At 31.9% G+C, this 16,819-nt stretch overlaps 1 protein-coding gene across 3 annotated transcripts in view; it reads right to left on the reverse strand.

Moving 5' to 3' along the window:
* LOC123702481 (diuretic hormone 45) overlaps window positions 1–15,021 on the reverse strand; it is a 39,717-nt gene extending 24,696 nt beyond the window's left edge. For all 3 annotated transcript variants that reach the window (XM_045650256.1, XM_045650263.1, XM_045650270.1), the window contains exon 1: window positions 14,876–15,021. The gene's annotated coding sequence lies outside the window, so the exon portion shown is untranslated. The remainder of the gene's footprint in view (window positions 1–14,875) is intronic.
* Between the last annotated feature and the right edge of the window lie 1,798 nt (window positions 15,022–16,819).

Genomic DNA, 16,819 nt, shown 5'->3' on the forward strand with positions numbered 1-16,819 from the left:
AGAGTCATAAATTGGCGGCTCTCTATCATTCACTGTCTAACAAAATCCCAAATGGTGAATTCGTTCGTAAAGAAATCGTTTTTCTCTGAAGCTGCCGTTCTCCGCCCCATAACACGCTTAACGTGTTGATATAATTATTATGATCCATTACAGGAAAATAGCTTTCTCTTAGCACCATATACCTACTCAGTCTACGTGATCGTTTCGTCATTACTAACAAATAATTATTATGTACCTACTAATACTTTACTTAAAAGTTTACATATGTATTTTATTCATTTACTTATTATCAAATGAAGATGATATAAAAAAAATAATTTGAGCGATAGATTTCATCAATTTCAGTATTAGATACTGTATCACTACATAGTATAAAACAAAGTCGCTTTCTCTGTCCCTATGTCCCTCTGTATGCTTAAATCTTTAAAACTACGCAACGGATTTTGATGCGGTTTTTTTAATAGATAGAGTGATTCAAGAGGAAGGTTTAGTCTATAATTATTGGGTTTTAGACAAAGCGGGCGAAGCCGCGGGCGGTAAGCTAGTATATAAAACAAATGGTATACAAAAAATTTATCACTGAACTTACAAAACACTCGATATTATACAGAAATTTTATATAGATAATCCAGATAGATCTAGGTTATACCGAGATTGAAATTCTACGATATGATCTTCAAAATCAATTTTGTAGATACAATCCACTTAGAATACCGTCAGCATGTAAAATACAATAAATTACATTAGGTATATTCAGGTACATTTATATTATAGAATGCTTAAAATGAGCAATTAAAAAACATTCATTGAAGTTTTTCTTTAATTTTCCTTCTTCCCACATTTATTACTATGTCCATCCTTTTCTTTATCAGTTCAAGTTACATTTCATATTCCAATACAAAATTAAATTTTCTTCAATTTTACATAAGAACCTTATAATTTTATCTTATAAATTGAAAACTGCCTTTTACAGAACCACCCACGTCTTGTTTGACGAACGGAAAACATATTTATAGTTACAGAAAAATCGCTTAGCTTCGTAGTGTTTGAAACTTATATTATTTCTTTAAATTTTTATCAGGCAACTGTTTTTAATCAACTTTGGCTAAAAACTCAGAAGATTGCAATCTCAAAAAAATTGATGCCAATATAAAAAAAAAAAATTAAAAAATTTAATGATTTTTTTTTAGTTTGCACATAACACGTACACTAACATATACCTATGAATACAATTAATCGACCGTTACACATAATAAAGCATTTATTTTATGTTTTGAAAATGTTTATCTCTCTTTATAGTCGGAAATAATGTCCGTTTGAAATGCAATCTCGTGCAATATGTCCTGCAAGTGACAAAGGTTCAGTCAATATTGAAAATACTTTTCACAACCTCAATGGCTATTTAAGCATTATTCTTTGGTACATTCCACGCTTCTAACGTAAACATTGATTCGTCTTTACATATAATAAAGCATGTTTTACGCAAACGAAAACATAAATTTATTTTATCAATATTAGTAGGTACCTACAGATAAGATAAAGGGGCTGTAATAGAGGTATTACATTTACATAAAATCAATCAATCATTATGAGGAATAAATAATTAGTCAATATCGTATGTTTCCATTATAGGATTCTTAATAAATAATAATTATTTATGAACCAAAAATTGAAGTAAAAATACATTTACTAAAAATTATATTCTTGAAATTTCTATGATAGTCTTTATTAATTTATGAATTAAAGAGACTTACTTTGATGTTCATGACTCAATTTTAATGAAAAATCGTTTAAGTTATAATTAATATAACGGTAGAACAACTTATTTCACCCTTCTATCACAAAAGTAAAATAAAAATCAACAAGTGGTTCGCCTCAAAATTGAGTTGACGTCCTCGCAAATTAACTGGCTCGTCCAAAACTTCGTTTGATCCTAAGTAAAGAATCAAATAAATATCGCATAATGTCCTGATTTATAAATTAACAAAAACCCAGGGCCAAGGAGACTTCAAACACTGAAACTCGCCTAAAAAATGAGAAATTTGACGGTGTTTTATAACTCTCATAAATAATCTCAGATATTTCCAGTGGAGTTTTTGCCATCAATAATATTATTTACGATAGAACTATTCACACTTGAAACGTTATTGCCGTTTACAAATAAAATATACCTAAAAAGAGATTTACACCTAACTCTCATGAAAATTTGTGACGTTAGTATCTGATTCAATTATAAAATACCAGAAGGGTGCACCCTAAAATAATCGGATGGTATGATAAATTTACGTAACACCTACGTCACAGGTAAAACAGGACGAATATTCCGATAGTGCAAATTTATTAAGGAAATACTTAAATGCATTTTCACTTCAGCTAACAGTATCAAGAGCATTTTGCTCAAGGCCCATCTAACGCCACGTCAGAATATCATTATTCCGCACCGTTTAAAATTGCAACATGCATACTTTGTTAGCGGCTAAGTATAGAGCTTGTCAATATTATTTATTTAACAATATATTTCATAAACTAGTTAGACGATATGTATCTAAATCCAACAGTATTCTGCACAAAATCAATATTTTATGATTTATTGTATAAGCAAACTGTAATAAATCAGAGTGAACGATGGCAATTCGATTCATTAGCTAACAGAAACACACTTTAGTATTATTTTTTACAGATCTGTTAACATATAAATTTAAAAAATCATAACGTCTTAAATTTGTGTAGAGCAATGTATTATGTAGAGGTGGTGTAAGTATTTTCTGCGGTTGTTTCCGTATATTACAAAATTAAATTTGTCGAATTTGTTTTACCATCATTCATACCTATACTTTGAAGGTTTGAAGGTTTAAAGACATTTATTCCCATTAAGACATTAAGTCACTTACATGAGAAACTTAAATTTTAAACATAGGTATTTATAAAAAATATCATTCGTCAGTTAAAAATTTAGAGTAAGTTACATACTATAAACATAAGTTTAGGTTAGGTACTCATTCATTGCATTCAAAGTTTGAGCGTGTGGTCTTCCAGGATGTGTTTCGCTAATTGTTTTTTGAATACAATGAATGAGTTTACACTTTTTAATTTGCTCGGCAATCCGTTATAGAAACGTGCTCCCTCGTATGTTGCCGTTCGCCTTCCATAATTCGTTCGGATCTTCGGGAGGGCAAGATAGCTAGCTCGTCTATTAGGATAGTGGCGATTTGATGTTGAGAATATTATATTTGTATTTATGTTTTTATGTAGCGCTTTGTGGATGAACATACACGTATTATAAAAGTATAATTGTTTTAAATTCATTATTTTAGTATCGTCGTAGATTTTATTTGTAGAAGTTAAAAAAGGATATTTAAAAATGGTTTTAATAATTTTATTTTGTAAAATTTGTAGTGGCGCTAATTTATTTTTGTAAGCGCTACCCCATACTTCTATTAAATACATTAGGTGAGGTTTGACTAACGTGTTGTAGATGGTGTGGCGTAATTTATGAGGAATGCAAGAAGTGATATTACGCAGAGATCTAAGAAGTGCTGATAATTTATTTTTTAGGTGGTCGATGTGATAATTCCATTTTAGAGAGCTGTCGATTCGCAAACCTAGGTATTTCTCGTGGGTTTTATGTTCTAATACAACACCGTTAATTTTAAGTGGAGCGTGTGGTGGAATAATTTTGTTCTGAGCTTTGAATTTAATATAACACGTTTTAGATATATTTATTGTTAGTAGATTGTATTGAAACCATTTATTTAATTTATTTAAATCATTTTGTGCTTGCTTTATCATGTCATGTATAGAGGTACCAAAATAAAACAGACAGGTGTCATCCGCATAAAGTGTTAGATGACCATTTAGTTTTAAATCTTGTAAATTATTAATATAAATTAAAAAAAGCAATGGGCCTAAAATCGAACCTTGTGGTATGCCACACGTAATTGGTAAGGGAATGCTATTGTAGTTATCTATTTTAACGATTTGTGATCGATTTTTTAAATATGATTTCAGCATGTCTAGTGCTTTACCAGTAATGTTAATGGATGCTAATTTCTTTATTAAAAGTTCGTGAGAAACGGTATCGAAGGCCTTTTGTAGGTCAATAAATACTCCCAAAACTAAATTTTTTGCGTCAATGTTCTGTTTTATTTTAGTAGTCAGGTCTATAGTCGCTGACAGAGTGTTACTTTTTGGCTTAAAACCGTATTGACGCACTGAAATAAAATTAAATGAGTCTAAATATTTTTCTAATCTCGTGTGTAAAATTTTCTCTAATATTTTTGACAACACTGGCAACACCGAAATTGGCCTATAGTTACCAGGTTCAAATTTTGAACCACTCTTATAGATAGGAGTTACCTTCGCTATTTTTAACGAATCCGGAAAACGTCCTTGACTTATAGCTTGGTTGAAACAATCGCTTAAGGTATGATTCAATTTTTCTTTAATGCATTTAATTGCTTTTGTGGTAATACCATCAAGACCTGTACTACAGTTTGAATTAAGGTTATTTATAATTTTTAAAATTTCATTAGGTGTACACGGATCAAAAGTGGATAATTCGTACTTTTTTGATGGTGATTTAGGTAAGGTTGAGGAAGAGTTGGTTTGATATTGTAGGGGTATTAAATTTGCTAGACGAGATCCTATTGTAGAAAAATATTGATTAAATATCTGGCATATTTCATTTGGCTCGGTAATATATTCAGAATTTATAAGTAATTTAGTAGGTAAAGTACATTTTACAGTTTTGTTATTAGCTAATTTATTTACTAAAGTCCATAATTTCTTGGGTTTATTTATATTCCTTGTAAATTCCTGGTAATAGTAAGAATCTTTTGTGTCTTGAATAAATTTTTTTACCTTTATTTTTTGAGTGTTAAATTTTATTTGAAGGTTTTTATTTTTAGGGTTGTTTTTTAGTTGAGACCATAATAAATTTCTTTCGTTAATTTCTGTTAAAATTGCTTTGTTTATCCAGTCTTTTCGGGGCAGATTTAGAAATTTAGTTTTAGTAATCTTACTTTTATCTATAATAGATTTAATTTTATTTTCTAATATTGTATAATCTTTGTTTATTTCAGTATCAACTATGGAGTCAGACAGGGATGATAATCTTTCGTAATTAATTGCTTTATATTGAGTTTTAACACTTTTTGGGGGTAAATATTTTTTTAATTCTACGTATATGTGCTTATGGTCGGAAATACATGAGTTTATTATTGCGAAATGAAAATTATCATTTTGAAGGTTCGTACTTACATGGTCAATGATAGATTTTTTTGAAGAGTCTCTTGTGCTGTATTTTTTAGTTAGTTTATTGAGTAATATATGTCCATTACACTTAAGAGTATATTTGTATAGTTTGGTATTTTTATCTTTTGTTAACAAGTCGATATTAAAATCTCCAAAAATAATAGCTCTGTGCCTTTGTTGTAATTGCGATTCATACATTTCAAGGAATTTTTGACAGTTAGTATAGCCCGGTTTATAGATAACGCCTACATCAATTTTACATCGTTCTAAACTTATCCATAAGTAATTGTTCCCTTCCTCGTATCGTGATTCAATAAGATTGTGTTTTAAATCGTTGTGGATGTATGCTGAGACTCCACCTCCTCTTGCGTCAGTCCGGTAGTTAAAATAATGTGTGTAATTATCAATATTTAATTCTGAAGCTTGCGCATCAGAATTTATCCAAGTTTCAGTAATTAGAATTACGTGGATAGGTTTTATTAATGAGCTCAGGATACATTTTACTTCATCTAGTTTACCTTTTTTTCTTATGCTTCGCGCATTGAAGTATATAAATCTAAGCCTGGATCGGGAGAGTTGCAAATTTTCATAGCTGTCTAGTATTTCATAGGAGTTGATATTTTGGTTGTTTGTCTTTAAATTTATTTCTAGTTTTTTGACATAATTTTCTTTATAGTAGGCATTCCGTTAACGTATTTTATTGTGAGATCTGTTTCTCCTTCACCAATGCGACGGTTTAGTTCATCCTGTAAACTTTTAAGATATTTTTCCTGAGCTGGCGTTTGATCACTAAAAGCTTTAATATTGTTGGGTAGTTTATTTTTGTTACGTAGGATTATTTTAGCAGATTCAATTGTGTCATAGCAAACCTTTATTCTACGATTTTTCCCCGGTGAATACTTGCCAATTCTATATATCTTTACTGGCTTCGGTAGGTCTGAACTTATTAGCGAGGTAATTTTTAAAATTTCGTAGTTGTCTTTAGATATCCTCTCCTCTGAGTTATAAGATGTCGATTCTGGGAAACCAGCAAAAATTACATTTTTTTCGCGGCTTTTTCTGTCTCGTAGTTCCTTGATTAAGTGTTCATTTATATGTAGTTGATTTTTAGACGTAAAACCCGATGGATTGGATGACTGATTTATTGATTGAAGATTTAACTCCAGTGATTTTATTTTACTCTCACCCTGGTTGATCTGGGATTCTAATTGAGAAATAGTACTCTTCAATATGTTTTGTTCAGTAATTATCATACATGCTGATGACTTAATTTCATTGATTTGATTCGTATTTTGGCGAATTAAATTCAAGGATTGTTCGTTGGACGATTTAATTTCGGTAATTTGTGTTTTTACCTCAGAAATGTTTTCATGAATTTTGTTTATTATTTGTTCGTTTGAGCAAACATATTTTTCAAGTAATGTACTAATACGGCTCAACTCCGAGCGAATATCCTTCATATCATCACTACATCTGCAATCTTGTTCTAGCGGTTGTTTCCGTTTTCTGTAAGTGATTTGAGTATCAGTTGGCGTAGAACTCGTTGAAAACGAACTTAGCTTCGATAGATCGGGATGCGATCCACCGGCAGTACCCACTGCACCACTGCTGGTTAAACGTGTTGGCGATCGGCGTACACTCATATTTACTCCGCAATGGATAATTTGTGCACGAATATGAGTCGTTCTACGGTGCGTGCAGGACAAAAAATTGCAATTGTCTTGCTCCCGCTTGAAACGCTCGCTGTGTTTCGAACGTAAATTGAAATGATATAAATACCAAACACTAATTATGCAACTTGAATTCTTATTATCATGTAAATAATTATTAAAATCGCAAAGCAGTTTATAGTAAAAAGTAATACACGTCTATTCTGATTCACTAACGAACGATGACTCTTTACTACTCTGATTCACTAACGAACGATGACTTTAGTATAAGTTAGAGTTGTTAGATTGAGAAAATCTATTCGTAATTTTGGTCCTAGAACGATAAATATTTATTATACCTAATCAAGACAAAATATAAAAAATAAAACAAAATAATACGATCGTTCAAATTTTAAAAGATATCTTTTATGTACCTATCGTTCATTTATGAGATTAATGTTTGTATTCGTTATGTTTTAATATTTTTTAAAACAAACTAGGCATAGGCACGCTTTATAACAAACTATACGCGTTGATGTCATGTATTTTCGTTGGTATCAGCCAAAAACGTTTTGTCAATATTTTAGCAATTTTAAGCATGACAGATTTATAGCGCAACAGCTTGCTGTTACATTTAGCAAATCCATTACATTATTTAAAAAATCACTATTGTAATTAGATACGAATTGTAACATAATTACGAACAATTAAGAATATAAATCTATATTTAAGTGCAAATTTTGTTTATTATAATTTAAAGTGGACGTCCAATAACACAAAACAGTCCTTCATCTTGATAACAAACTTATCACGATAACAAATGTATTGTGACCTCAAATATTATGTTTAAATGCCGAAACAATTGGGATCTTATAGTCTATTAAAGAGAAATCTCAAAGCGCCTCGTGGGCCCAAATAATTAGCAAACTTACTTAAAACATCAACAGTGATTTAACTTTATAACCAACTCTTACATCATTATATACGCACCAAATGGCTTGTTGTGTAGTAATAAAGATTGAAAACAATTGTTTTCTAAATTTTTAAATACGTATATCCTAAATTAGTTACGAATGATTCCACATTTTTATTTAAACTTCGCATATATATATTTTCATTGTGTAGGTATATGTACAAACTAGCTTCCGCCCGCGACTCCGTCCGCGCGGATGTCGGTCTTCGCGTGGATGGTTTATTTCTTTATTTTGAGTAGGTACTGACAATAAAATCTTATAAATATCTATTGGACCCAATTCCCAAATACGGCTAGGCCTATAATAATACGCAACGTGTGTTCGCGGTTCTACGGAACAACGTCTATGGATAAAACTGAAAAATTAAGATTAATTTTTTTCTACGTATTTTTCTAGGATAAAAAGTATCCTATTTTACGCCCAGGATAATAAGGTATAATTATACCAAGTTTCATCGAAATCGAACCGCTAGTTTTCACGTGATGCCTTCACATACAGACAGACAGACAGACAGACAGACAGACAGACAGACAGACAGACAAAAATTTTTTTAATCACATATTTGGGTTTGGTATCGATCCAGTAACACCCCCTGCTATTTATTTTTTCAATATTTTCAATGTACAGAATTGACCCTTCTACAGATTTATTATATGTATAGATAACTGTCACATACCATAACAAATTTCATAAAATTCAAAACGTAATTCGTATGAAATATTTCAACTGCAAACTCAACGTACAAAGGTAGATACAGTTGTGAGAGGTACAATATGAGCAAACATTTTGATACAACGATGAGTCAGTTTCATGGAGTTTACCGCTACGAGGATGCTACGCGATAACATCAGCATGACGCGTGTAATTTAAAAACGCGTGCACTGTGTACACTTTTTTAAACGAAAACACACTTATCATTGCGTAGGTATTTATAATAATAAACTTTAATAAAGAATTGAAATGGTCCTTATCAAGATAAACATTTATGATAAAGAAATACAATTTAAATGAATAAAAGATTCCTAAACCACAAAATAGATCGTAGTAATCCGCAAAAAACTTGAACGGTTGCACGGTGAAAGTGTTGTGACTCGAAGCCGGCTAAGCTCCGTGATTAAGTCTTCAAACATTTTATCGCTACTAAAATGTTTCTTGTAAAACGTATCGGAACACAATACCTCACGGACCGAAAAACGTGATCAAAATAAACGTCCAATTGGTTTTCTATAGACGCAAGGTCCCATGTATCAGGCCTCTGTCTACAAATATTATGAATACATTTTCTTTTTCTCCCATTGGCTTTGATGAATAGCGATATTTGGATAAATAGCTCCATAGACGTAGTTGTATTAGTAACAATGTGTGGGGAAAATAACATAAGCCAGAGCTCGCAATCTAGCGATGAAAATAGTAAGATATTTTAGATACAGAAAAGAAAATATATTTCTATGAAATATTTTATATATTCTTTTATTCTATCCTACGAATGCAACAAAATCTAATATACCGTGGCCATAATTTGAAATTTATTATGCCTACAAAACAATCTATGTTTATAACTGATAAGCCTCAGCAATCTCTCGGGATCCGCTTGGATTTGTAGCAAATTTTCTATCCATATGATATTCCTGAGAATTCCCGGGAATTCCACTATTTTATAATTTAGAACCGATTTTCTCATAAGACATAAATATTTTATCAGACGCAGCGCACAGTCTATGTTGCGAGATTAAAATTACATTTACAAGGCTTAAGATACAAATTAAAATTTAATGTATATTTTTGAAATGAAAAGGTCTTTTATTTTCCTCTATGTCACAGTACTTCTGACTGCTACGAGTTCAGTTTCATTACTCTTTCAAAGAATTTCACAAACTTATATTGCTGTCATTTTAGGAGAGCTTAATAATACTTTCTTTTATAAACAGATATTAAGTGTACATTTCGTTTAAGAATGCAATAAAACAAAATGAATCAAAATTTGTAAATATGAAAGTAGAAGCAGAGCATTTCTTTATTAATTTAACTTATAGTGTAAATAACTAATCCCACCAAAAACATTTTCATGTAAAATGTTGCCAAGACGAGCCCATATGACTCGCACTGTCAAAAAGTTATCAGATCTCATGTAGAGCCAAGCTTCTAACACTACTCGCCCTAACTCTACAAGGCCTTAACTTAGTAACTCTACACCTTAGTCAAAATATGTGGCTTGGCCATTTCGCTACATTCACATCGGCGTAAGGTGAAAAATTAATTCACTGTTCATTACTTTTGTGTTATACAATAGTTCTTGTAGTAACGAACGGCCAAGCCACATATTTTGTTGATCTAGCAACAAATATTGTTGATCTAGCATAATCCAAACCCAAGTTATGAGGGTTCAAAAAAACGTCGAAGCGCTTCAAAAAAAAGTAGGTAGAAGATTGCTATTCCAAAAAAAATACACTAAGCATCCCTGTGTTCATTTTTTATAAGTTTAAAAGTTATTTACTTGCATTTACGGTCAAGATAATTTTTCATAATATTTCATAAAGGAAACTTAATCAACCTGCCTTAAATACCACATACCTAGTACAGTCAGAAGCATAAATATATTACTATTTGCAGATTAGCAAAAATATCTGTCACAAGAACGAGTTCAATAAAATCTGTCTGCCCGTACACAGCAAAAATATCTGACATTAGTAGGCAGCATAATAAAGTGGCATCAAAATTATGTGACGAAAATGTACAGCAAATAATTGTGATAACCTCACACAGCATAAATATGTGACGTCACCTAGGAGGCAATAATATCTGACACAATTTTATATATCTATATTTCGATGTGATTCCTCATATAAACCATAAATATGTGACATCAACTAGGTGGCAATAATATGCCGGGCGGTGGAACGGGGAATGTAATCCATCGTCCGGTGCGGTGAGGCGACTTGAGACGTGTTCCGCTCATGCCGCCAACGGGAGGGAAGAGCAGGCAAACCTCCTTTCCTGTTCTTGGCTTGCGCCTGGCCTGGAGATGGGCTGCCGCCGAGGGGGTCGCGGAAGAATTCTAACAAATACCCGCGGCCCCATCATTAAAGCGGCTCGACGGAACACAGTGGGGTTTTAGTCGGTAAGAATCCGACATAACCCACGGCTCCTTCCCCGGGGGCCGTGGGTATCTTTGGAAGATTTCCCCACTATATAAAAATATATATATAAAAAAAAAGGTGGCAATAATATCAATATTATCTGACACAATTTTATATTTCTGCATTTTACATCGATTCCTCACAAAAAGCATAAATGTGTGACATCGTCTAGGTGGCAATAATATCTGACACAATTTTATATTTTTGCATTTTGCATTGATTCCACACAAAAATCATAAATATGTGACATCAACTAGGACGCAATAATATCTGACATCAACTAGGAGGCAATTAATATCTGACAAAATTTCATATTTAAGTATTTTGCATTGATTCCTCACAAAAAGCATAAATATTTGACATCAACTAGGAAGCAATAATACCTGACATCAACTAGGAGGCAATAATATCTGACGCAATTTCATATTTCTGTATTTTGCATTGGTTCCTCACAAAAAGCATAAATATTTGACATCAACTAGAAAGCAATAATATCTGACATCAGCTAGGAGGCAATAATATCTGACATAATTTCATAACATAGCCTAAGGGCTATGTTATAATCCGGATGTAAGGCTCGGATGTAAGGCTCGGCATAATGTTGAACTAGCTTCCGCCCGCGACTCCGTCCGCGCGGATGTCGGTCTTCGCGTGGATGGTTTATTTCTCCATTTTGAGTAACTCTGACAATGACATCTTATAAATATCTATTGGACCCAAATACGGGTAGGCCTATAATAATACGCAACGTGTGTTCGCGGTTCTACAGAACAACGTCTATGGATAAAACTGAAAAATTAAGATTAATTTTTTCTGCGTATTTTTCCAGGATAAAAAGTATCCTATTTTACGCCCAGGATAATAAGGTATAATTAAACCAAGTTTCATCGAAATCGAACCGTTAGTTTTCACGTGATGCCTGAACATACAGACAGACAGACAGACAAAAATTTTTTTAATTACATATTTGGGTTTGGTATCGATCCAGTAACACCCCCTGCCATTTATTTTTTCAATATTTTCAATGTACAGAATTGACCCTTCTACAGATTTATTATATGTATAGATAGATGACTATTGCGTTCATTGAAAAACAAAAGTTGCTGAGAATTTACACTATCCACAAGAAGACGGTTGCGAGCAGCGCTGGCGCCTATTTCTGTGTATTTAAAAATTATATCGAACTCAACCACACCACCATATCCAGACCAACGACTACTATGCTAAATGACGTTTAGAAATTGACGAGTTGTCCTTTAGTCATTAAATAATTAATGTCGCCATGAATGAAATGAACGCGCCAGTCATTCAATCAAATAGCACATTCTACCAGATGACTGCGACATAGGTATATAATTATTATGTCAAAAGCCGCTAACGTCAAACAAAACAAAATAAATTCGAAATGTGACATGCTAGCCGCGGATAGATCATAGAAAATATATCACTTAGTGAATATTTCAATTTAATCGTGATATAATATTATGATATTTATCTAGACATAAAATATGTAGTATGCATACAATAAATAACGTAAATAATATTTATTTGTTTTGTAAATTTTAAATTCAACTGAAAATATAATCGTGTCAGATATTATTGCCTCCTAGGCGACGTCACATATTTATGCTGTGAGAGGTTATCACAATTATTTGCTGTACATTTTCGTCACATAATTTTGATGCCACTTTATTATGCTGCCTACTAATGTCAGATATTTTTGCTGTATACGGGCAGACAGATATTATTGAATTTGTTCTAGTGACAGATATTTTTGCACATCGCCCCCTAGGCATATATTATTGCTCGTGACTGTACAATACTAATTAAATTATTCAATGTCAGATTTTCGGCTATTGTTCAAGAGGCCTATTCACTTGGCATTTGTATGAATTTATATGAGTCTGGAGAAGTTAGTCGTTTTGTGATTAGTGATTACAATGTAAGTTTATTTAACCACTGTTATAAGATGTATTCCATATTAACTTAATACTTCCGCTCACTTTAGTTTGTGACCCCTTGGGTTCTAAATCCTTTTCGGAGATAAAACGAACCAAACATATATAATGGAAATAAACCTCCAGTACGCACACGAACTAATGAAAATTAAATGTGCTATGTTGTATTTACTAACTACTACTACTACTGTAAAATGTTTGTGATTTGCCATGATATGTTTTTCTTTTGTTGGGGCGAAACATAATCTCTTAGGTTTACCTACCCAACAAATGTTTGAAATTTCGCTTGCCATTTTGAATTCAATCTTATTAGATTGAATCAGTGTTCCGTGCTTATCTGTTTTTGAATAGAGTTAGAATTGTCTTAGCATTTGTTTCCTTTCCTTTCCTCAATATTTATTTTATATTTAGATAGAATTTTATCTCTTCGTGAGAAATTCTTAGACATGATAGTTCGTTTAATTACATGTTACACCTAATCATGTAAACAAATATAAAGATGTAGGTAATAATTACAAATTATCTACTAAGAAAGATAACAAAATACTTTTTATTTACATATTCACTATCTATCAAGCATACATATACACGTCCATTTCAGGAGATTATTAATTATTTCAATATACATAGCTTATTCATATTTTTGTCAAACAGACGGCAAATAATCAACTCTACAAACCATAAACTATGAAGTAACCAGAAGGCACAGAGTAGCTGCTTTTAAATAAGTTCAGAGGGTACTTTAGCCTGATTATCCTGACCCATAGATCGGAACCTCGCTGCTAAATGATATTTTACCCTTTCGATAAATTTACCTTAAAAGCTATAATAAAAGTACATTTATACATAGAGTTCCGCTTTAAAATTAGTATCGGGTGAGGTTTATAACAATGTAATCAAATTTATGCATCCCTTGTGGTAGGAACCTGATAAAATACGAGTTGATATGAAAGTTTTAATTGTTCATTGCTTGGAAATAAGAGCTTAGGAATATTTAGATATGAAATATTTTATACGCAAACTTGAATGATTTGAATGCTCGATAAATAATTATATTTCATTTGTGATATATCTATTAATATTGGTGCGACAATATCAACATAATTGCTTTAAATAATAATTGTTGTGATTTAAAATTTTCTGGAAATATAAAAAGGAACCTATTGGCCGAAAATGTAAGGAACAAATATTAGGTAAGTACACGGATTATAGACATAATTGTTGAAAATTTATTCTAAATTATTATCACTCAATAATAAAATACATTATATAAAGAGATACACATTTCAATAAATTATAAGTTAAAAGTTAAAAATCCAAGATTTGTTTTATTAAATTTTATTAATTTAACATTACATTTCCATTTGATTTAATAAATTATTTTATCGAAATATAAAGTACACGCGCATACAAAACCCAATTACTGAAACTTAATCCTATCATGGGTTATGATAAAAAGTAAAAACGTAGTAGCTATAACAAGGGAAATTTTTAAGTGCGGTCTGTATATTTTTTATTCTTTTAATGGCTCTTTTAATTTTTAAGTATCTTGGTATAAATAATATTTAAATAATGCCATCGCAAATTTTCATGCGCGTCGTTATTTTTTAGGGAATAAAAATATCGTTTCATGTGTAGAAAATTTAGAAAAATATTTACAGACTATTTGAATAACTCATTAAAATGAAATGTATAAAAAAATGCTTATTTGCAATTAGTGTAAAATAATATTTTATTGCAAATCGTGGAAACGATGATTCGCGCAAATGAAAATTAGCAATCTAATTAAAAAAAAATCACTTTTTAGATTCCTATCAAAATCTGATGACAGATTCGATTTGCGGATAGTTAATTTAAATTTGAAAATTCAGTTGAGGTACAACTGAAGTTAGATCTAGACTCACCGTAGTTCGCTGGGAAAACTTAAACTGGGGAAAAGTTCTGTTAGCACTGCGGAACTCAATCACAAGTCACAGGAAAAGTTCAAAAGTTCTGTGATTATATTTTTTATTCGAATATTTGTGATCGCAAAGTTCTCTGCGAACGAATGGGCGCGCCAAAGTTATGTGGCGATAGGTTCGTGCAGCGTGCTTATATCTTGCTGAAAGCGAAGCCTGCACGCATGCGCACCCGTCATTCATCATACACTCTCAATGACCGCCTCCGCAACCGTCGTCGCTCGTCAAATGTCCACTTTTTTATAGAGCAATTAGAATAAATTAATTAAACTGTTCAAATTTGTATTAAACTGGGAAATATATTCCAATTTTCTTGTAAATTAAGTAAAATTCCTTAAAAATTCCGTGTATTATTCCTATAAATATCTATTAAAAAGTGTAAGATCGTAATTTCAACCTTTTTTTATGATACATGATTCTATACCCGTATTGTGATGATTCTATGAAATTTCTATCGTCATAGTGAATGTACTTAGACTAAATAATTTAAAAATGTCTTATCGTAAATTAAATTTTTATTTTGAACAATGTTTAATTTTAACATGAGTTTAATTTGTAAAATTGATCCATCGAAATCACACCTGTAAAATTAGATACTTACGTAAGCCCTTAAAAACTTTAACAATAACTGTAAAAAAAACTTTGTTACGACAGGAACAAGAGAATAGGACATTTAGAAGACTTCATAATTACTTCATTTCTTTCTTGTTTTAATACCTTAAACTAGAAATCCTAGTAGTTCAAGAATGTATGAAAACTTTTTACGCAACAGGACTTATACAAGAGCTCACTTGAACACTTGTTACGTGAAGAACTTGGGTGATTTCTAAAAATAATCTCTGTAGGACAGAGGTTTCTAAACTTTATTTTTATTACTTTGAAAAATTTTGTTGATCGATTCAGCCTAGTTTTTTATTAGGGAATACCTTGACGTATAACCAATTCTTGGCTCTGTGTCGGATTTCCACTGCCCAGAAAGTGCCGACTTATCTCTACTATGTTCGTTCGCACTTCTTTCAGTGGTGAGGTACATAATATATCATGTTATAAACCAAGTGGGTTCAGAATTTAATGCCAACGTGGAATATCATAGACAACTTTGGGAATCTCTGCTCCACATTACACATAAGGTCATACCTACATGCTTTAGATATGTTTTTTTTCTTTTCATAAGTACACCTCAGGTATGCTTTAACTTTTTAACTCCTTTATCTGACGAACATTAGACATACTTTTATAATTCTAGTTTTAGAAAGAACAATTTAGTTGAATGTCACCTAACTTTATAAAACTAGCGAACCCGGCGAACTCCGTTTCGCCACCCTATGTTTAAATACGAAACGAAATGTTAGATACATATATGGCGCTGTATGTAAAAAATGATTTTCCCGATTTTCCCGCTTTTTTGTGGAAATGTTTCCTGAATTTTCTTTGCTATAAACCTCACGGAGTCGGAGATCTTTCTAACGAATGCAAATCCGTGGAAATCGGTTCGTGCGTTCCGGAGTTATATAGCGTCAGGAAGGAAACCCCGACTTTTTTTTATATAGTAGAAGACTGTTGAAATGTTTCCTGAATTTTCTTTGCTACAAACCTCACGTAGCCAGAGACCATTCCAACGAATGCAAATCTGTGGAAATCGGTTCGTGCGTTCTGGAGTTATAGCGTCAGGAAGGAAAACCCGACTTATTTTTATATAGTAGAATAGAACAAGTCAACTTCAGTTCCTTATAGCGAAACTGTCAGGAATCTGGGGGTATACTTCGACAACACTCTTTCCTGGAAACATCATATCAGAGAGGTAAGTAAGAAGGTTTATGCAACTGTGGCGTCTTTACGACGCTTACAAAATTTCCTTCCTCTCCCGACCAAAATTTTATTAGCACAATC

Source organism: Colias croceus, chromosome 2 (genome assembly GCF_905220415.1).
Source record: "Colias croceus chromosome 2, ilColCroc2.1".
Classification (NCBI taxonomy): domain Eukaryota; kingdom Metazoa; phylum Arthropoda; class Insecta; order Lepidoptera; family Pieridae; genus Colias; species Colias croceus.